General features: G+C 40.4%; 1 protein-coding gene across 11 annotated transcripts in view; it reads right to left on the reverse strand.

The window, feature by feature from the left end:
• The window catches only part of ESRRG (estrogen related receptor gamma), a 496,182-nt gene that overhangs the window by 445,446 nt on the left and 26,487 nt on the right, over positions 1 to 24,249 (reverse strand). Inside the window, exon 1 of one of the 11 annotated variants that reach the window (XM_079968784.1) lies at positions 9,997 to 10,122. The exons of 9 other annotated variants lie outside the window; for them this stretch is intronic. The gene's annotated coding sequence lies outside the window, so the exon portion shown is untranslated. Of the gene's footprint in view, positions 1 to 9,996; positions 10,123 to 24,249 lie in introns of those variants that run through there. One more of the 11 variants, XM_079968790.1, reaches the window with a different exon arrangement.

Below are 24,249 nucleotides of genomic sequence, written 5' to 3' on the forward strand. Positions count from 1 at the left end.
GGCTGAAACTATGCAGTATCAGGAACCTCCCTGCCATGCCCCTACTCTCACCCAACCCAAAAATGTATATATATTGTGAATATTATTTAACTAAGAAGAAAATGAAACTCTTTTTTTAGTAGTAAGGGAGCCACTGCAGGTCAAAGGGACGTTATGAAATGAAATGTCTATGCATTCATTGTTTGAAGTTAGTAGAGGTGGTGTTGCTTTTTAAAGTGCTAACTTTCACGGTATAAACTCTGAAGGAGTTAATCAGAGTAGATAATGCAAGCTGTTGGAGAATAGATGGTGCATACTCCTTTCTGTTCTGTTACTGTACTTTTCTTTCCTAAATTCCTTAAATATGTTCATATTATGTAACAAGGAAAAAATTTGTATTACAGTTACTGATAATTAAAATACATCTAAAAGGTGATTCCTAAAGTGTCTGTAACTAAAATAACATACCTTTAATTTAGAAAATGATGGTGACATTCAGGCCTTAGATTTTAGGAGACTAGTACATCTAATTCATACTCTTCCCCCACTTTAATAAATGTTTCTAAAACTAAACCCAGTGCTTTTTTCTGGGAGGATGCAGGGGTACGCATACTCCTAAACATTTTGTGAATCTAAGTTTGGCCTCATTGAGGGGCAGTATTTCAATAGGAGTAGGAAAATGAGAGTACCCCTAAACATTTATATTTTTTTAGAAAAAAGCACTGTCTAAACCTAATCCTAGGGACGCAGGTGGCGCTGTGGGTTAAAGCCTCAGCGCCTAGGGCTTGCCGATCGAAAGGTCGGCGGTTCGAATCCCTGCGGCGGGGTGCGCTCCCGCTGCTCGGTCCCAGCGCCTGCCAACCTAGCAGTTCGAAAGCACCTCCGGGTGCAAGTAGATAAATAGGGACCGCTTACCAGCGGGAAGGTAAACGGCGTTTCCGTGTGCGGCTCTGGCTCTGGCTCTGGCTCTGGCCAGAGCAGCGATGTCACGCTGGCCACGTGACCCGGAAGTGTCTCCGGACAGCGCTGGCCCCTGGCCTCTTAAGTGAGATGGGCGCACAACCCCAGAGTCTGTCAAGACTGGCCCGTACGGGCAGGGGTACCTTTACCTTTACCTTTAAACCTAATCCTAAGGTGTATGGCTTTATGCTATACTGGTATTTCTCATGAATGAAGAAACAAATTTTGAGTGATTAAGTGGAATTGTTCATACCAATTGCCAACTACAGCTTTTTGCTCATACAAAATAGCTTGGAAAATATATACTGCATGTGTTTATTATACTTACAGTTGCTATGAACATCTATAACTCTCCAACAATTTCTTTGATTTATGTTCAAAACCATACAGGGCATGAAATGATGCCTGCAACCTTGCATTTTCCTCAAGAACATTGTGGAGAGCAGATATATTCCAAAACATCATGTTAGATTCCTTGTTATGTCTCCTTTTTAAAATAAATGTATGATAATCAATTACACATGCTTCAAAGCAACTGCCACTAGATTCCCCATCAGAAAATATGTTCTAGAAAAATAGCACCATTCTCTTATCCTATGGCTTCAATAATATTTTTTTCTCCTTCCGTTATCAAAGGAAACATCACACTGTACAAAATGTTCCAGTCTCTGCACAACATGCACAACATAATAGTCAAATCCTGTAGTGGGTTTTCAGTAAGGCATTTTCAGGGGGTTATGTATTAAGAAAGGGAAGGGCTGTAGTTCAGTGGTTTAACCAAGTTTAACCACCAGCATCTTCAGCTAGGGCTGGGAAAGACCCCTGCCTGAAACCCTGAAGAGCCACTGCCAGTCAGTGTAGACAGTTGAGCTAGATGGACCAATGTTCTGACTCAGTATATGGCAGCTTCCTATGTTCTTAAGAAAGGAGTGCATCATTATATAAGAATTAGGCATCCTCTTGGCCATGCCTTTAAAAAAAGCAGCAACAACTCCATTGAAATAAGAAGTGGGACTAATGTTACCTAGGAAGAAATTCTGCCCTGATTCCACCTATCCCCACATATTTATGTATTTATTAATTTACTTTTGTAGGCTGCCTTTCCCCCAGGAAGCCTTTGCAACAATTAAGCAATTCATAAATTAATTCATACCAACAAAAGCTATCATATACATACAGAACAGCCGAAAAGTCTGAGACAACAGAAAGTCACTCAAGGTCATAGGTCCAGTGGAAAAATAATGTTCACTGCAGCTCAGTGGAAGCTTTGTCATGTGAGAACCATACAAACTCCAGGGAATTATCACAATCTGGACACCAGTGCTGAAAAGTTACTGTCCCGAGTCACTGCAACCTGCACTTCCAACAGCACCACACAACCTCTCTCATGTTCAAGCAATCTACCTAGTATTCACATTCAATAAAAAATTATAGGTCTATTTGTCGAAATTTTGGAGAAGGCTCAGCACCTTTCCCCCCACTTTGTTTGTTTTAAGGTGAAGTATTTTGCTAGAGGTTCCTGAAAGCTGTGGATGCTTTAATAGAAAGAGAATATGGGTCCTGATATAAGGGATACCTGCAGTAGATTCACACAGCTGTGTTTTCCACGTAAGAAAAGAAATATTGCTCCAAGGTCACCCAATAAGTATTTGTAAATGGGTGGGTATTTAAAATCATGTCTCGCCATGTCATGTTCAGCACTCTCTATCCACTACAATGCATTGGCTCTCTCAAAGCTTCCTTTTTACATACCGTATATGCTTTCAAAAGCTTTTTCAAGTTGCATGACAGGCAATATTGGTATAGTGTTGGGGGGTGGGATTTCCATGTGATAAGTGTGGGTATGTGAAGCCAACCCAGGCTGTATGCTTAAGTATGGCCGAGAAAAACCCCTTTCTACCTAGTCTCTTTGGTGCTATTATCTATTAATTTGAAACAGTTTTTCCTCCCTAGTGAGGTATGGTGCCTTTAAAAAATGGGTGTTTGCTTGTGCTCAGGCGTTTGAAATATTTTTCCAGCCTCAGATCCAGGAGTATTCCCTGTTTTTAGCAAACACAGGTGGAAAATGTAACTGAAAACATGCCGTATTCACAGTCTGTTCAACTTGACATCTTCTGCTGTTTCTCTGTGTGAAACGTTGACATCATTTGAACCCTAAGCATGGTTAACATAAAACCACCTGGACTAAAGCAAATTAAAGTATTTTAATAAGATGAACATTGTCCTACTGTACCCCCAAACTTCTCTCCCTCCTTCCCCCACATGCCACCCCTCATATTAACAAAGCAGCCGTTTTCACATTGCTCTCATAATGAAATCTTCAAGGAGTGATGGAGTTAAACCGCATGTGCACCATAGCCCTATTGTCCATGCAGCTCTGCTAGATGGCATCAACAGTTGTTCACCTATTTTCACAGTGGGAAATTACAAGGTACTCACTATATAGGAATAATCAGACAGAATCTAGGTCAAAATCAAAGGAAGTCTGCCCCATCCATCTGGTGGGGGGGGGGTGTAGAATTCAAATGCAAACATCATGGCAACGTAAAAACAAGGAACTGATTTGTCAGACTTATTATTTATCCTTAAACATTCTAAATAAAGGTAAAACTGCTTTGAGTAAAAACACACAAAAAGGTAGTATTAGCTCAGTCTGGTTTTTCAAAAGGCATTTGAAATAAATATAAAACTACAATATTAGAAAAAATATATAATCATTATTCAAACAGCTGACTTGAAACGGTCCCTTGTTCATGGGGAAATCTTCAGTTAGTTTTTCAAGTACCAGCAGTTCAGTCGAAAGATTCACCAACTGCCCCCTGGAGAAAACTGTAGATCTGCATTTAAATGGAGATATATTGTTTCCAAATGTGCACTACCTGGAAGGCAGATACTGTCAAGGTTTTTTAGTGAATGGATTTAAAATTGCATTAGGTAAGTTTCATTGCTGTAACCCTTATTGCTTCTTAGGACTGAGGCTATTTATTTAGGATTTTGTCTGCATGCATATTTTTTGCCCTAATAATTAAACAAAGCTGCCCACTAACAAAGGGGAACCACTGCTTTATAGAGTGTTCAGATATGACCAACGAGGACCATACTGGCCTTCTTGAATACAACTCTGACATTATTAAGTTATCATACAAGTTATATATAGTTATGTATAAAGCTTTACAATACAACTAGTTTAGAGTTATAAAATACTGTATAAAATGCATGACCAGTACATATCCTGCATATTATTCAAAATATTTTAGCAACAATTTAAAATGTGTTTTCTGGCATTTAGCTCTGACCCTTTATATTCATGCATTTTTCAATGAATGATCTTAAGAAAGTGTTGAATCCCACAACACTGTAACTGCTTATTAACACACATGCTTTCTCAATTTTTAGACCTAACAGACTATTTTGACTAGTCAACAATACACATTTAAAACCCAGGAGACTTTTAAAATCAAATGAATCCTGGCTGGCATATTGGAAAACCATTATCAGATCAGATCATCCCTCTTTTTTCTTTTACTGTACATGAATGCAGATATAGACACATATTTCTTCAATACACTCACAGACAACACACACAAAAAAAACCTTCTAGAAAAGTTTTGCATAAGTATGCTGTTAAGGCATATGTAACGTTCATAAAGAAAAAGACACTCACAATCAATTTCAAACACTCAGACATTAGTCTAGGCAGCCTCCTGCTGAATTTCTGGTTGCAATGAAATGTCCCTGTAAACAAGGTTACTGAGAACAAACCAAGATATCCTTCTCAGCAACACCTTCAACAGGAGCCCTTCAGCTGTCTACTTAGTTTGTTATGCCTTATCTTATAGCACTGACATTCTAATGCTGATTCAAATTCTGGGTTCAAAATGAAAGATGAAATATCTTTAAGATCACTTAATATTGAAATACTGATGCAATAATAAGCAGTGCTATGATAACAAAGCAGATAGAATACTCTAGATGGTAACCTTTTAATTTTGGGAACAGAAGGGAGTATGGTAGTGCATACACTTAACATAGTTAAATTATCTGCTTATTTTCATATCAGATACTTTCAGCATCAAATCACTATATTCTGTCTATTAAATTTTTTAAAAAAATAAATATTTTAGTGACTTAACGATAGAATACAATAATATTTATTTATTTTGTTTCCCAACCTACATTCTAAGATCTAGGATGATGGGGAGGTAATAATAACATAAATAAAGCAAGAAAATCTCAGTTTAGTACACATATTCCAGAAAAAATACAATAAAAACAACATATCAGCAATATCAAATAGCAGCACTGCTGATATCCAAAGGCTGGAACAAACAGCCAGGTTTTCACCAGTCTTAGGGGTGCCAGTAAGTGCTCAAGCCAATCAAATTTCAGGGTGGAGGCGCTCCAGAGCCAGGGTACCGTAATAGAAACGAACCACACATGAGTCACTGCCGGGCATACAGATCCCAATGACAGGATGCTAAGGAGCCAGAACCACTCCCCACCCAACTGCAGATATCAACTGCAGGGCAGGAACATACAAAATATATAACAAAACAAAAGCAAACCAATAACTCCCCCTCCCACAAACACATTTAAAAAGCCACAGAATAGGGTTGCCATATTTCAAAATGTGAAAATCTGGATACAAAAGTTTTATTATTGGTTGCCGTAAGTCTGGATTTTACCGGACATTACAGCCATTTCCGCCCACTGTTTCCGGACATATGGCAACCCTACCATGGAATGTTAATCAGCCAAATGCCTGATTGAAGAGAAATGTTTTTGCTTGGCACCTAAAGATATGTAATGAAGGTTTCAGGTCAGCCTTCCTGGAGAGAGCATTCCACAAATGGGGAGCCAATGCAGAAAAGGCCTGTTCTCATATTGCCATCCTCCGGACCTCTCGTGGAGGAGGCAATATTTACATGCACTTTTCAGGTGGACCTCACAAATGGTTCACAACAGACCATCACAACAATAAGCACCATTTAAAAAGTTATTACTATTATAAGTACAATGATAATAAATAATGGCACATGCATGCATCCCTATGGCCAACAATCTGCACATCCAAGGTATTAAAGTAGCTTCATATGTTACAAATCCCTGCATGAAATTAGAATGAATTAATTAGTATAGCCATAAACTGCAACATGTTGCCATCTTTATTGTTGCCAAGTTTATTGTTGCATGAACATGCCAGGGCAAGCCTCAGTTGGCCATGGCCTTGAGCACCTGTGTGTAAGATCATCAAACATGACAAACTATGTGTACCATGCTCATTCCGGTTCAAAAGAATCAGTAGCCTATATAAATTAAATTGTGTTGTGAGCATGCCTGATGTAAAAGTAAGTTACGATTCAGACATCACATAGAATGCAAACCTGGCAGTGCAATGTCAGTTCAAAAATGCCCTATTTATTGCATTGGGGCTTACTCCTACATAAGCAGATATAAGATTTTTGCATAAATCACTTTTATTTCTAAATTATTTCTTTTAAAGTAACATCTAAACCAGTGATATACAGTGGAACCTCGGGTTGCAGACATAATCCGTGATGGAGGCATGTCCACAACCCACAGCGTTCGCATCCTGAAGCATCACGTCTGCGCAGGCGTGATTTGGCGCTTCTGCACATGCACAAAGTGCAATTTAGTGCTTCTGCGCATGCGCGAGTGGTGAAACCCAGAAGTAACCTGTTCTGGTACTTCCAGGTTTCCTGCGGTCCGCAACCCGAAAACATGTAACCTGAAGCATCCGTAACATGAGGTATGACTGTATCCATATTCATCAGAATTTTAAAAAAAATCATTTCATTAACTGCCTTCATAAACTGCCCCCATTTGATCACATTAAATCATAGTTTAAACAAACTATGGTTTGAGGTGAGCAAGCAGCATGCCTAGTAAACATTGCTCAAAAGTTTCCATGGCTCTCCTCTTTTACATCTTTTGCATCACCGGGAAACACAGCAGAGTCTAACTTGTTATAACATCCAAGCCTAGGCTCATAGTTTGTTTCTCTCCACATATACCAAGAGCAGTAACCAAGGTTTGTTACTGGCATACTATACAAGGTTTGTTTGGATAAACAAACCTTGGGTAAAGGTTTGGATGACATGACAAGTCAGACTCTGGTTTGTTTAGTCTGTAGTGCAGGAGCAGGGGAAGAGTCATGGAAGTAGCACACATTAAGCCATGGCTAAAAAAAAAAGCATCTGTGGTCGGTGTGGCATGGCTCTGATAATCTACTCTACTCCAATACACTTCTACCACTGAGTTCAATAAGGCTTGTTCTGAAGAAAGAGTGCCTTCATCCTATTGGGCTGGGTGTTATACAGATTGAGCTCTATGAGTCTATGAGGTCATCTCTTCATGCAAAATAAAACTGCATGCCTAAAACCTTGCCACAGCTGCCTTCTTCTAACCCTCCCTATTATAGTCAAAATGCATCACCTCTGCAGTATTCCTCTACATTGATAGTTACATGAAGAAAATTCAGATTTCTCTTCTGCCTTCGTGTATCTTCTACAAGTACTCCCCTAATAGCCATATTTAAGTTAAGCCTGTTTAATAAGACATTTAAGTACATGGCTGCGGAGGGAGAAATCTACAATGTGAGCAAGTGAGCAATCACAGTTCTCCTCCTCCCCTCCTCCTGTCTTCCCTCTTCTTTCTTTAACCTTTGAGAGAAAATGCACCAACCCACTGGCAACTTCCCAAGTATGTTTTCATGTGCAGTCACAGCTAACTGTAAGGAGCAGAATCTACCACATTAATAGCTACTCACAGCTTAAAAACACACAAAGGTCTCCCAGACATGCAGCTCAGGAGGACACAGAAGCACAAATGCCTTTGTTCAAAACACACACAAAACGTGCTCCTGACACTTTATGTCAGGCTTCTTCAACCTCGGCCCTCCAGATGTTTTGAGACTACAATTCCCATTATCCCTGACCACTGGTCCTGCTAGCTAGGGATCATGGGAGTTGTAGGCCAAAATCATCTGGAGGCCCGAGGTTGAGGAAGCCTGCTTTATGTGCTATACATATATAGGTAGTTTAAAATGTGGTGTTTCCTCCCACACACACACTTGTTTCCTTCTTTGTAAGAAAAAAAGAGTGTGATGCCTGCATGTAGGGATGAAATGCCACTGTGTGTAGGGACAAAAGCAAGCCACTGAAACAATGGTGCATAGATCTCCCAAGTCATCTCTCGCAGAAAGAGGCTCATCTCTCTTTCACTTTCTGACTCTCTCAACACCCCTCTCCTCAGGGTCTTACCTTTTTGCTTAAGATACTATGCAAAGTGCAATGCACATTGCCCATTGATTGCAGCATGTATATATAATAAACTATAATATGTAAGACAACAGAAGAAAGGTGCACCTCTCACCACATAAGGGCTCAACTACCATACCCCACACAAGAGGGACCCAGTTATCTAGGTTATCCTCCTGCCAAATAGCAGCTCCCTGGATAGAAAGCTGTCCCATTCCTCTCCCACCTTCCAGATTTACAGCTCCCCAAAATGGCACAAGCAAGAGACAATGTGTATAAAGGGGGTAAGGGAATCCCTTTTGACCAGTACAACTTCTGCTGCCACAAGTTTTGGGACCTTTGTGGAATTTAATTATCATCTACCTCTCCAAACCTTGATACTCAGAGGAAGGAAGATTGCATGAACCTCAAGCCAGATGTCACTTTCCCTCTTCCCTCTTGATTTTTGAACTGCTGTGCGTGTGTGTGTGTGTGTGTGAGAGAGAGAGAGAGAGAGAGCAGGAAAACACACATAATCTCAACACAAACACAGCAAGCTTTCTTTCCTGCTCCCCAACCCCATACATATTTTATTGAAACTGAGACCCATTTTGTTCAATGGTACTTATTCTAATACATGTCTGCTTGAAAGTGAATCACACTGAGTTCAATTGGAGTTACTCCTAAGTAAGTGCAGATGAGAGCACTGCTTCACACAATCAGTACCACAATGTGGAAAAACCATATTAATAAGAGGGAGAGGGAAAGATAAGAATAATTCCCCTAGTACTGTATTTAACTGGCAGGCAGGCCTGTTTGGCTCCTGCAAATCGCTCATCAGAAAGTGTTTTAAGAAAAAGAGCGGTGGTGGGGTGAGGTTCTAATGTCTCTTTCCCCGTGTGCCACCTCCAAAGCTCCCGCGGACAGATCGCGCTGCCCTTGGTAATCCAAGAGGCAAGGCAGCCAAGGTAGCAGCCGATTGGCAAAGCTGCGGAACTTCTGAGCTCCTTGAAAGGGAATCTAGGAGTGGTGGGACAGGCGCGCAGACGTACCCACACCCACAAACACCCACACAGGGTATCAGTCACACATTCCAAGCAGCCGCAGATCAATTAATAATAACAACAAGAGCAATAACAGTAACAATACAGTTTGTTGCGATTGCAGGCACACCATACTGGCAACAGCTTTAAAGTCAAGTCCTCTCACTCCAGCCCCGAGAATCTCCCCCCCCCCCACCTGCGCACGGTGATTCTAATGCTGCCTCCATTTCTGCCTGCTGAGTGAGGAACTGCCCCATGATTGTGGCTCCTCGAACCCTAGCCAGCTGCAATGATCTTTTGTTGTTCTTGTTGTTGTTTAAATAAATAATTCCCCTTACACGAACGGAAAGGAAAGGTTGGGGAGGGCAGGAACAGGACAAAAACCTGCGGGAATAGAATCTGTCACCATACTCAAAACACGCAAGAAAAACAAACAAAAACCCCAAGCTATCCTTAAAAAGAAAAGAAATGGTAAAGAGGTGGCGGGGAGCGGGGAGAGGGAGAAATCAATAAAGCCCGGGTGGCTGGTTTGACTGTGTGATTTCTATGAAAAGGAACTGACTCCAGAGCAAGTCAAAATTGAACCAGGTCTGAAGGTGGAAAGGTGGGGGGAGGAGTGTAACAGAGCTTCTATCAGCTGTTCGGCTCTTCCCAATCTAAAAAAGAAAGGGGGGGAAAGGGAAAGGGGGGGATGCCCCAGATGTAATGTTAGTTTTCAGATGTGCATGATAAGATAAGGTGTGGACTCGGTTTACCTGGTCAGGGCAGAACCGCAGGCGGTTTAATCAGGTGAGTCGTCGGGGACTGTAAAGAAGCCGAAGCCGGTTTCTTTGCTAGGAAAGTCTACAACCCCATGCAGGGACATTGCAAAATCTTTACACACGCCTCCTTTGACTGGGCTTCCGCGACCTCAGCCGGAGAAAGGGGGGAGATGCCTGCCCGAGGCAGCTTGAGGCCACCTCCTCGAGCTCTCGCCCGGAGATCGGCGGGGTCTCCCGCAGCACGGGGTCCATTTAAACGGCTGCTCCGCACCAGGCGAAGCCGGCTGTGAGGGGGAGAAAGGCGGCGGTGGGCACCCGAAGGATGCACGGGCCTCCCTGTTTCCTTGGTAGAGTCGATCCGCACTCAGTCTGACCCAGGACGTCACTCTGCCTGTCTGTTTTCTCAATGATAACTTGGCAGGAGAAGGGGGAAGCTGCCAGGTCCCCCCTCCTTCCTTTCTCTCTCACTCTCTCTGAGATCATTACTTGGTATGTGCACTTTTCTCGCATGCATTTTTTAAAATATATAAATATATATGTAATAATGCCCGAAGATCGTCTTATGCATAATCATGGTGATCGTTAGCAGCCTGCTCGGTTGTATTTGCATTGATTTGAGTCTGCCTGTGTGGCTGCGTGTGTTGTTTCTTGCTGCTGCTGTTCTTAAAGGGGCTTGGTGGGTGGGTGGCTGGGGTGGCTGGGTGATAAAATACTATTGCCTATTTGTACAAAGAATCCACCAGCATTTAGAGATCCCAACATATCCTACAACTGGCACCGTTCCTCCCAGTCATTATTCCATAATCAAAATATGCAGATCCAGTCAGTGGATCCTGCCAAATCCCAATGATTTCCTCATTTGTCTTTTCCCATTCATCTGATTAGCCACGTTGAATGTTTGTCTGCTGTATTTTCATTACACAAGTGAACATACCCCAGTTCCTAGACAAAAGGTGGGGGGGGGGGGCGGGTGAGAACCCGTTTGGGGGATGCATTTTTATTTTTTTCACCCAGCTACTAAAATTTCAAATGTAATAAAAGATTGCTTAAACTGCTTTTATTACATCCAGAATTTATTAGTTATTACAATACTAGAACTACAGTACTGGAAAGTCTTTCCAAATCTGGAACCCAAAGGATTGATTTGCTCTGCTCTGCTCTTCTCTGCTCTGATTGTGCCACAGAAATAGTGCTTCTAGAATAACCAAAATCACTCAAATCAATGTCTCAAACTGTAATTAATTGCCTATGTCATATCAAAATTGTGAGAATATAAAAATAATGGGCAGATCTCATTTGTTCTGTAATGTTATGACCAGTTACTTGGTTTCAGTATATTATGCATGAGTTGGTTTCAACAGTGCTTGGTTTCAAGTGTTTGTCATATGGTAGTCAACATCCACCAAAGAACCATGGCCACAGTCAATGCCTGTGGAAAGACCTGTGTGTGCATAGTAGGAAATGCTTTTTCATTTCCTCCCCAATTTTTCATGACATTATGAAAACTGCTGTTTGAACTTGTGATGAAAGATATATGTCTGTTATTTATGCCTAAAGTGGAGTTTCAGGTGGAGCTCTTTCCCATGTACTTTTCTTAATGGTGGTCCATCTATTTGACTCATAGTCTACCATTTGGATAAGGTCCAACTAACAGGAAAATTCTCGCGTAGTGTTGACGTGGCATAGCCATCATCGGTTGCCAGATTTTGAAACAATCAGATTAAATCCACTAGCAAGTATCTAGGAAAGGGCTGTAGTTCTAGTAGCAGAGCACATACTTCACATGCAAAAGTCTCTGGGTTCAGTCCCTGGCCTCTTCAGATAGGTCTGGAATTGACCCTTACCTAAAATAAGGTGCTTGGCTGCCAGTCATTGTAGAGCTATGGACCAAAGATTTGATTCCATATAAGGCAGATTCCTATGTTGGTTCAAGCATTTTTTTATATACTTTTGGAGTTGTAATGTACTAATCTCAATGCATGTTGGGAGCGTCTCTGAGCAACAGTAGCAGTCACCACAACAAATTGTCTGTTTATTACTTCTCTATCCCACCTTTCTTCCAATGAATTGAAGGCAGCTCAATCTTCTCTCTCTCTCCCCCCCCCCCCCCATTTTAAACCTCAGAAAAACTTTGAGGCATGTTAGACAGACTGAGACAATGGTGACTGTTCCAGTGATCAGTGACCAGGAAGCTTTATGGCTTGAGGATTTGAACTTGGTTTTCCTAGTCCAACAGTCTAACCACACTGACTTATGGTGGGTTCAGTAGTACATAACAGGTTGTCAAACTTGAGGCAGTGGAGCACATCACTAGTGCCGAAGAAATGTCACCTAAAATGGTTGTCTCCCAGGTGTAACACATACAAATACTCTGTGGTAACCTCCCATACACTGTTAATCTCCATTGCCACCTACTCTTGACCACCAGGAACCTGGAGAAAGGGCAAGGTGATCTGTAATGTGGTGGCAAAACTCCAGGCAGTAAGTGCTTTTGTACATCACAGCACAGAGACAGATCTGTCACTTTAGGGATACCATTTTTGGTGTCATCCCCATGACAGTTGTAATGTGCGCTCCAGCCCAGATTCAGTGCCAAATGCTCCTACCAGGCTGTTGCCAAGTACTATCAGAGAGAAAAAGAATAAGGCATCCAGATCGTATGGTGGGTAGATTTCTCCTGCAACAAATTGGACACCTCACATGAAGTACTCTTGCACAATTGATTTATATGCTGTCAGTACTGGTGGTACTGGACTGTGAGATGCCATTTATTTCAGAACATTATAATACTCCATGCAGCACAACAGGTTCTCTTTATTTTAGAACATCCTATTAGTGCCATATAGAAGCAGCCTCAAAGTCCTGCTTTCTCAGTCTTGATCGTGCAGTTTAACTACTTTGAACTAGTTTAGGATGCAGTGAGTAGCTGCAAAAATCACCAGAGGAATCAGCAGTCCAACAATTTCCTTGTAATTGCATTTTCTGGACCAGCTATTATATGCACACAAACTTATATAAGTCTATAACTTCAACCAATCATTCCCTGTCAGGAACAGCCCTCACCTAACAATATCCATATGGTACAGTGATAAATTGCTAGTATTCACCTAATACGGAACAAAACAGATGTAAGAAAATATGCTGTGCAAACCTATGCATATTTACTGAGAAGTAATTTCTACTATCTACTGTGGGACTGATGTACTGGTAATTCTATTTAGGATTCTAGCTTAAAACAACAACCCAGCATTTTCAAAGATAACATAAATAATCATCCTTTTAAACCAGCTGTATCTATAATAACATATAAATACATCTAATTTGTACTTATTTACAATGTTTCATTGTTCCAAGCATCCTTCAGGGTTCCAAACAATTTACTTGTGAAAGTAATAATCAAATATTTATATGCTAATATATATGGTGCTGTTTAGAGTTCAGTGTGGCAGCAATATGGAAATCAGTTCACACTGAAGGCCATTTGCCCAGACATCTGAACATACACTATTTTAAATACAATTTTACAGCTTTGTCTTCAAAGAACTTCATTGGTGAAAGTCCAATATAAAAGCCTCTCATCTGTATAGTCTACACTGCACATAACACATATACATTAGAAAGTGTATGTGTGTGTGTATAATGTGCACTGTATGAATGTATACAGTGTGAATGAGCTGAAGATACTGAACAAAACGCAAGTTTTCCAAGTTGATGGCAGTTAGGCCAATAACCACCCAGGCATTTAGCCAAAGAGATCTCAAATGCTATCAGCCTATGTGGATCTATACACAACAATGATCAAATTAATGTAAAATGTAATAAGTTTGCAGTATTGTACACCTACGCATTGAGAACAATATGAGTTAGAAACACATGAGCAAGTGCAGTGCAAAACCATAATCAAGAGAGCTATAATATACAATAAATAGCTGCACTTTTGGACAAAAAGATAGGATTCCAGGTGGAGAAGTCGAAATTAGAGACAGAATTGTTGGAACCAAAGACTAAGGTATTGTCGAGAATGTATAACTTGCTGCTTAAATGGAATACACAGGATGAGACTGTTAAATCAGCCATGATAAGATGGGCCCAGGATATAGGGTATAACATTATGTTTGAGGACTGGGAAAGGTTATGGACCACCGGAATAAAATTCACGGCATGCAATGCTTTGAAGGAGAATATTATGAAAATGATATATAGGTGGTACATGACCCCAGTCAAGCTTGCAAAAATATATCACCTGTCTGATAATAAATGTTGGAAATGCAGAGAGGCTGAGGGGACATTCTTTCACCTCTGGTGGACATGCCCTAAAGTGAAAGCCTTCTGGGAAATGATCTATAATGAACTAAAAAAGGTATTTAAATATACCTTTGTTAAGAAACCGGAGGCCTTCCTCTTGGGCATTGTCGGCCAGAAAGTGTTAAAGAAGGACAGAAGTTTCTTTATGTACGCGACAACAGCAGCAAGAATACTCATTGCAAAGTATTGGAAGACACAAGACTTGCCCACACTGGAAGAGTGGCAGACGCAATTGATAGACTATATGGAATTGGCTGAAATGACTGGCAGAATCCGAGACTTGGGAGAAGAAACAATGGAAGAGGACTGGAAGAAGTTTAAGGACTATCTACAAAAATATTATAAGTTGTATGAATGTTAAGTATTTGTACGATCTAGAAAATACAAGCTCCAGCAAATAGGCTTTGTAAAATAGAAAATTAAGTTATAAGTAAGAAAAGCTCAAAATTTAAGGCAATATTTTGTTTAATTTTAAGGTATGAGTAATTGATAAAAATTATTTTAAATTTAGAAGTATAATATTTGGAAAGTACAAAATCAGGTATGAAATAAGGTAATAATTTGCTGAAATTCTGTTTATAAATAACGCAGGGTAAGGAGACGCGAGGAAGTCCAGTTAGTTATATAAGAAAAACTTTATTGAATGGTTGTTATATTTTCTCTTCTTTCTTTTTTATTATGTATTTTGAAAATTTAATAAAATATTTATAAAAATAAAAAAAATAAATAAATAGCTGCACTTGCCCAGCAGGTTTTGAGCTTCTGGCTGAAATGCTAAATATCCCCATGCAGCATGCTTTTGAAACTTATGAGCACCTGGAGCAAAACAGGGATGGGAGTAAAAAGTTATACTTGACACATTTAGACCTTTGGTTACACTTAAAGCAATTCCAAACATTGCCAAGTTTGATTATAGGAATAAGTACATGATGAAAACAAATTAGGGCTGGTTTGCACATGTGATGGGAGTGCTGAAATTCCTCCAATAAGTATGTCTTAGTTATGCATATTTAGGAGTACTATGATGTATGAACTGGAAGTATATGCATGTATACATGATTACATGGGATGGCAGTGATTCCCATGACATAATGACTCTAAAAAGTGTTGCCAAGGTAGTGCAGCCTTATATAGTCATGTGCACATGTAACTGCTCATTCACACTATGACTATTCTCAACATCATTACAAGAATACACAAGCCCAAATGTGATGATCTTTAAGGAGAGAATCTGGCATACAAATCATAATATATTGATAAATATATTTCAATAACTATGTGTTTTTGAAACTGTTCATCTAGTTGTACTGGTTTTCCAAAAGTGCTCCTTCCTAGTTTAATGCATGAATTAATGGCTTTTAATCATCACACTAAAAAAAACACAGCCTGACTTTCTAAAACATGACTTGCAAAAGAGGTAAAGAACAAAACCTTTTCCTTTTTTTTTAACAATACTGATTGTGTGAAGAAAAGCATGCCAAGAATGTCTGGGGATAATTAATATATTTGCGGTTACCTGAAGAATATGTCATAAAATATGATCCAGTGTGATGTAGTGCTTAGAGTGCCTGACTAGGGTCAAGTAGACTCAGGTTCAAGCCCCAACTCAGCCATGAACCTCACTTTTAGCCTAATTTATGCCACATGGTTGTTGTGAAGATTAAAGCAGGAGGGCAGACCATGTGTACTAACATGAGCTCATTGTTGGAATACAAGCGTAATGAAAAATAAAATATGAAATATTTCTAATCCATGACTTGGATCCACATTCATGTGTTAGTGATATGCATTTTGATGTATGCCTAGTCATATATGCCTAGGGAGACCCACCATCTAGGTTGAAGTTTCTGAGTGTTGCAGGACTCTCTGGAGAGATGTGCTATGTTGCATGGTTAGCTATAGCTGAGGGATAAAAATCAGGGTCCTATCATGGATACATAGAAATGTGTTTGCACAGGGGTCCTTGGACTGGAGCCCATATTTTCTAATATAGTTCTAATTCACATTACTGTCTGTCAAAAGAGAGTTGGGTTATATTCATGTTCGTTCAATCTCTTCCCCCTTTTAACACACAATCAAGGCTTAAATCAGAGTTACTTTATTGAATATGTATTTTAATATATCAGATACAATGGTAGCTTAAAATGATAGTATACAAATTATAATTTGGGCCTATTAAATTATAAACTGCAATATTTTACTAAAACATTGTCCATATCACTTTAATGATATCTCCTTAATTTTTGTGGTGGCTTCCCCTTGTGGAATGCTCTCCCCAGTGAGACTTGCCTGGCACCTTTGTTACATATCTCTAGGCGCCAAGCAAAAGCATTCTTCTCCCAGGCCTTTGGCTACTTAAACTGTGGCCTTTTAATCTGCCTGAAGGGGTGTTATTGTTTTTGTTTGTTTCTATGGTATGTAGTTTTGTGTTTTTACATTGTAAACCCCCCTGTGATCTTCAGATGAAGAGTGGTATAGAAATCTAATTAATTAAAATTAATTATTAATCATAAGGAATTTCTAAAAGACCTGAATGAAGCGGCTACAGAATGACAGGGTATAGGGCTTTGAGGGGATGAGATATTATTCTGATTGACTTACACTGTTACAAGCTGTGGAGAACATTGTTGCAATCAGCAGTACTGCCAGTATAAAAATGGGTTTGAGTGAGATCTGCGTCCAGCTCACGCAGCATAACTGTTTTATGGGAACATTACAAAAATGAAAGTCTTACTCAATCTAAACAGGAAAACATGCCCCTATGATTTAAAGCTCAGCAGAAACTTTACTGAAAGCATGCTGGCTTGTTTTATGATACAAACCTTTATGGGAATTAGAAATTTGCTCAGAATGAAGGCGTTATCAGAGTCACTGGACTCTAGAACAGAGCTAGTTCTGTTGTGAGAATAAATGGACTAGAGGGCAGGGTATAAAATGGACAGGGGACTACAACTTAAGTTGAGGGAACAAAGGTTAAAAGGATGTACCTTAGAAAAGAAATGAGGCATTTTTAAAAGTAATTGTTGTCAACACACCCTGCCAGCCTGAGAGAAATTGTCTGCTTTATCCATAATCCAGAACAACTTTATTCATGGTCATATAACATACTACAGAGGTAAGCAGCATTGTGTCTGTCATTAATTGTGTCTGACCCAGCTGATCAGTAGACAGACCAATCTGCCTGAGGATTGTTTCCAGACTGCTGATCACCAGACCTTGCATAAGCAAGTCTACTGTGCTAGATTCTGGGGAAACTGACGTTCAGGATTTTGAAAAGTCCTTAACAATTTCCTAGCCATTACTAGTTAGTGGCTAGCAGCAAATGTAAGAATTAGCCTTGACAAATCTGGTAACCTAACAAGGGTCAGGAAGAAATCACTCCGTGATGTTTGAATACAAAGGATGAACTAAGATTCAAAATGCAAATGCAAGTTTCTCAGATTCATTTTTATGTCCATTTCTTTATGAAAACCTGCCATGTTTGGGGGAATGTTTATGCTTACTTCTAATCAATGGGCCAAGGCTCAGGAAGACCAAAGATTGGACAAAGGAGGACAGCTTATTGATACTGCAATGGAAGTGTTATTCTGTATAACAGACATTTACTGCTTCTTTGAAGTTTACTTAATGCTGACTGCATCTAAAGTCTGCTGGGCAGTTCTGGACTGCTGAGATAGAGAGGTTTGCCACACTTATTATTCCTTCTTAACACAAAATGTAAATCTTGCCAATTGGAATAAGAGTGAATTGAACAGAGATGGCAGGATTGTAAAATGAATCTTTATTTAACTAGAAATGGCTATCCTATATATATATGAGCAAAACCCTGAGTTGCTCAGATAGAATGTGTTACTGAAACCAATTGCACTTTTGTACTTTGTGTGTTTATGCTGGAAGTAACTCATGAGTTTCTAATAAGCAAAGCAAAAGATAGTTGCACATTGTTTACAATTTTACAATACACTAAAGAAGCCCTAGAAATTGGAGAACCATTTGATATGGAAAAAGAGTTTCCATGAGCAATGATGTAAAAACCATCAATGAGGTAAATGCTTTTGGAATGGATGCTAACAACACAGCAAAATAGTTTATTCACAATATGAAAAAAAGAAATGATGCCATATTCCGTGTATTAAAATAGGCAAATGATCATTTGGATACAATGGCAATATCAATGTGCAGCATTCTTAAAGACTATAGACTGCAATTATTTTTTTCAAGTGTAAAGAAGAGGAGTCATTGTATTCATATCAAGGAGTGTAGCTTTCTTTTGATTCTCAAACATGACAAAATCCATTGAGAGCTACACATGAGTACTGAAAAAATTCCCTATGTCACAGAGATTTGCATTGTTTTATCACTGTGGAAAATGAAATCCATGGAATAGCAGTACATATACACTGAAAGCATTACCTCTTATAAAAATCTGAGGTGCAGTAGGATTCTATGATCTTGCCTACATAAACACACCTTAGGTTTGGTGAGCATATGAAGATGCTTTACCTTGAGTAAGATTATTGCTCAACCTAGCACAGTTGAGCCTCTTTGCCTGGGATTGGCTCTCTCAAGATGTTAGGGAGAAGTTATTTCCAACCCTGCAGTAAGAACCATTTAGTTTTTGATGACAGGGTCTAAATTTGGCCTAAGCCACCTCACAGAATTATTTTGAGGTTAAGCGAGAACTATTCACATCACCCTGAGCAAAGGGTGGGATATAAATGTAATAAAAAAGTACACAAAATACCATTATCTTGAGCATAGCCCAACACTCAGCAGTTGGCCTGATTTCACATGACTGCAATATCAAGCGATGACCTATCTGCATGTGTGAATCAACTCTTAAGAGATATAAAAGCAGAGAGAAATGGTTTAGCAAACTGGGGGAAAATATCGGGTCTATGCATTTCTGCATTACTTCTCCCCACTAACACACCAGCTCCAGTACTTCAGTCCAGGGCTGTTTAAATCAGAGGTCTCCTTGACACCTTTTGAAGGAATAGGACTTTCAACCACATTCTTTTGGGGGTTCTGTGTATGGTTTGGACTATAAAATGGTTGTTTTTTGTATGAGAGATTCTTCTATACAGGGACACATGTTAACAAGAAAGTTAAAAGTATGCACAGGAAACTTCTGCACAGACGGGTCAAAAGTTGTTGGGAGAATAGTTTGCTCAGGAAGGTTAGAAGTGCACTGGAGTGTCAAAGGTTCAAGCTAGGAATCTTACAATTAAGAAAGAGAAAGTTAAGAACTCTACTTTCCTTCTGACTAATTAAAATAGGGGTGGTTAGCCTGTGGCCCATGAGCCCCTGCAACTTTATCTGCTGATGTGATTGAATGATAAACAATCCCTCTACCTGCTCTTTAGAGAGGATTTAAAAAGAGCAGTTAGTTTATATCCATTTTCAGCACTAAGCACCACAGTGCCGAGATAGAAGATAAGGCCTCCTATTCAAATATATAGGGATAAAGAACCCCTGGACGGTTAAGTCCAGTCAAAGGTGATTATGGGGTTGTGGCTCTCATCTTGCTTTCAGGCCAAGGGAGCCAGCATTTGTCCACAGACAGCTTTCTGGGTCATGTGGCTAGCATGACTAAACCACTTCTGGCACAACAGAACACCATGATGGAAACCAGAGCATACGGAAACACAGTTTATATTCAAATATATGCACTCCCTCTGATGGCCCTTTAAAGAGTATCTCTAAAACCCTCTGCCTGCTGCATTTTCCTCCACCACAGTGCTAGACTCAGGATGGGTGGAAATACTGCCTTTTACTAGAATGGGTACAGCTGGAAATGCTGGTTGTTTCTGCATATGCATGTATGCCTCTGTGTGTATGTTAGTGCATGCAAGAGTATGAGTAAGAGAGAGAGAGAGAGAGAGAATTCTGGAAGACTTCATGCCTGGTGAGTGTATACTATATGTGTGGTGAATGTGCACATGTGGTAATTATATATGTATGTTCTATATGTGTTGTGTGTGCGCATGCCCACATAGATTGGCTAAACCTACTGCTACTACATGGCCCTTGGAGCAGTGACTGCCTTTCAATGCAGTCCACAAAAAATGCTAGCCACCTCAAAGGCTGGGAGACTAGTGAAATTACTAGGTATGTTAAGGTGGAACTTAGGATAATTAATTGAAGAACTGAAGAGCTGCAAGGCAGAGAAGGAACTGAAACACTGAAACACCAACACTGGATGGTGGACTGTATCTGGGTTGCCGTATCACAGTTTTTGCAGAGCTGGTTTGTCTTCTTGTCCTCTGTGTGGATGGATAGTGGAAGCAGGATCAATTAAACAGATCACTGAATGTTGTGCTTCCTCTTCATAGTACAATCAATTCACAGGATTCGGCTTTTTGTAGTTTAGGGTATGGGTTGCCTGTGCACACATTCAAGTTGTTTTTGTAAGTGCAGTAATCCACAATCATTCTGATCTATTTGCTAATGTTTCCAGTTTAGCTATGTAAGAGGCCTAAGCTTTTGTGATGTGCAGTGGATGCATCAGGGCACTCTTTATGCTGCATCATCTTCACTCTGGAAAGGAGACTGGTAAGGATCAGAGGTGACATGCCTGTTTCTGGCTTCCATCTTAATCTTAGCTTAAGGCTCTAAACTGTGCTTTTAAGATAACTTTGGTTTTTTAACAGTTCAAGCATTAAGTGAAAAATCAGAAGAAGCAGACTAGTACAGCAAGGATAGGAAACTCCAGACTTGGAGGCTGAATGAGACCCTCCAGACATCGCTATCTAGCCCTTAGGACTCTCCCTAAGCCACATACTTTGTTGTCTCTACAGTGGTATCTCGGTTTACGAACTTAATCCATTCTTAAACCGAAACCGTTCTTAAACTGAGGTGTGCTTTCCCTAATGGCGCCTCTCGCTACCGGTGCCCTTCCACTCTTCGGATTCTGTTTGTAGACCAAGGTAAAGTTCTCAAACTGGGACACTATTTCCGGTTTTGCGGAGCTTGTAAACCGAATCGTTCTTAAACCAGACTGTTCTTAAACCGAGGTACCACTGAACTTTGTACCTTCCTTGAATGTTTCTGCCTTGCTAGCATGTATCTTTGAATTCTGAGCATGCTTCTTGCTTGTCTGGATGGAGGACAGAGATGTGTGAGAGTGTGTGTCTAGAAACAAGCCTACTGTACAAGATAAAATTAATTGCTTTGCCTACTTTTGGCCTATGACCCCACCCATTTGGCTTCCATAAGATTGCCTAGAAGGGAATACAGTCCTTGGGCTGAAAACATTCCCCACCCCTGCAATATAGCAAAAAATAAATGAAATTAAATATTTTCCACTTGCTGCTTTTGTTTTTTATACTGATTTTGCAGGGGTTCTTCCTGATTGATTTTCGTATCTTATCCTGTTGATAAAGTCTACAACCATGGTACTACTTTTATTAACTTTTGCTTTCATATCAAGACAAATCCAACACTTCTGATTGTGGTCAGTGCCAACTTCAGCACCAGTCATCCTTCAGCTGCTTCCGGGTCTCAAGCACCCCAACAGGTCCCATTGCTGATGCTGACCTTGAGTCTGCACCACCACTTAGTGGGTATAGTAGCTGCCTGCCATTTTAAATTTCTCACAGTACTATGGAGCACATGGCACAGGGTCTCTCCAGAGCACTGAGGGAAATTTTTAATGGTAGCCAGGGACCCAGTTATATAAGACAAAGACTGCTTTGCCAAAGTCATATAAAAGCTGGAGCCAGCCAATTTTGTGACTATTGAATCCTGAAAAGTACAACCCAAGAGGAACACTTCTTAAAACTCAACTTCTGAATTATATCAGGTGGTTGCAAGTCTTTGCATAATTCCCTGTGGGCACCAGTTAAGAGCATTTAGTGGTGCAACTATGTTGTGTGTATCATAATAAATGTTACCAAATTGTAAGGGTAAAGGAGAACAACAAAGGAGGGGGAAAATACATTTTAAAGCAGGGCAGTGGGATTTGTTCTGGGCTGAAAAACAAACTAGACAGCCTCGGTTAATTTGCAGGTTTTATTAACTTAATTAGGAAGAGTGACAACATGTTGGGAACTGTGACAAGTTGGTTATACCCCCAACCCCACCCATGCCAGCCGATTCAACCAGCCAACTGGAATGTCCAGTAGCTGCCTGATACTGCCAGCTCTAAAACTGGGAATGTCACCATGTTCATCAAATTTGGATTGTGAGATCCAATAGGATCATTAGGTGTGAGTGATCATGCTCTTCTGAAGTTTACTATACAGCGGAAAGGAGCAGCCAAGCATACTAGGACTCAATTTCTTGACTTTAAGAAAGCCGACTTCATAAAACTTAGGGAAGTGCTGGGTGAGATCCCATGGACAGTAATACTAAAAGGAAAGGGAGTTCATGGTGGCTGGGAGTTTGTTAAGAGGGAGATAGTAAAAGCACAACTTCAGGCAATACCAATGAGACGGAAACATGGAAGGTGCCTAAAGAAGCCAGGGTGGCTATCTAAAGAACTTTTAACTGAGTTAAGATTAAAAAAGGATGTGTACAAAAAATGGGAAAGGGGGGAAACCACCAAAGAGGAATTCAAACAAATAGCCAGCACGTGTAGATACAAAGTCAGAAAAGCTAAAGCACAGAATGAACTCAGGCTTGCTAGAGAGGTTAAAAGCAACAAAAAAGGCTTTTATGGGTATGTTCGTAGCAAAAGGAAGAACAAAGAAACAGTGGGGTCACTCAGAGGAGAAGATGGTGAAATGCAAACAGGGGACACAGAAAGGGCTGAACTCCTCAATGCCTTCTTTGCCTCAGTCTTCTCTGATAAAGAAAACAATGCCCGACCTGAAGAATTTGGAGCAAATGATTCAGCAGAGGAAACACAGCCCAGAATAACTAAGGAGATAGTACAATAATACTTGGCTAGTCTAGATGTATTCAAGTCTCCAGGGCCAGATGAACTGCATCCAAGAGTATTAAAAGAACTGGCAGATGTGATCTCAGAACCACTGACAGTCATCTTTGAGAATTCCTGGAGAACAGGCGAAGTCCCGGCAGACTGGAGAAGGGCAAATGTCCCTATTTTCAAAAAGGGGGAAGAGAGGATCCAAATAATTACCGCCCAGTCAGTCTGACATCAATACCAGGGAAGATTCTGGAGCAGATCATTAAGCAAACAGTCTGTGAGCATCTAGAAAGGAATGCTGTGATCACCAATAGTCAGCATGGATTTCTAAAAAATAAGTCATGTCAGACTAACCTGATCTCGTTTTTTGACAGAATTACAAGCCTGGTAGATGAAGGGAACGCAGTGGATGTAGCCTACCTTGATTTCAGCAAGGCATTTGACAAGGTGCCCCATGATATTCTTGTAAAGAAGCTGGTAAAATGCGGTCTTGACTATGCTACCACTCAGTGGATTTGTAACTGGCTGACTGACCGAACCCAAAGGGTGCTCATCAATGGTTCCTCTTCATCCTGGAGAAGAGTGACTAGTGGGGTGCCACAGGGTTCTGTCTTGGGCCCGGTCTTATTCAACATCTTTATCAACGACTTGGATGATGGACTCAAGGGCATCCTGATCAAATTTGCAGATGACACCAAACTGGGAGGGGTGGCTAACACCCCAGAGGACAGGATCACACTTCAAAACGACCTTGACAGATTAGAGAGCTGGGCCAAAACAAACAAGATGAATTTTAACAGGGAGAAATGTAAAGTATTGCACTTGGGCAAAAAAAATGAGAGGCACAAATACAAGATGGGTGACACCTAGCTTGAGAGCAGTACATGTGAAAAGGATCTAGGAGTCTTGGTTCACCACAAACTTGACATGAGCCAACAGTGTGACGCGGCAGCTAAAAAAGCCAATGCAATTCTGGGCTGCATCAATAGGAGTATTGCATCTAGATCAAGGGAAGTAATAGTGCCACTGTATTCTGCTCTGGTCAGACCTCACCTGGAGTACTGTGTCCA

This window comes from Podarcis cretensis (assembly GCF_951804945.1).
Source record: "Podarcis cretensis genome assembly, chromosome: 3".
Taxonomy (NCBI): domain Eukaryota; kingdom Metazoa; phylum Chordata; class Lepidosauria; order Squamata; family Lacertidae; genus Podarcis; species Podarcis cretensis.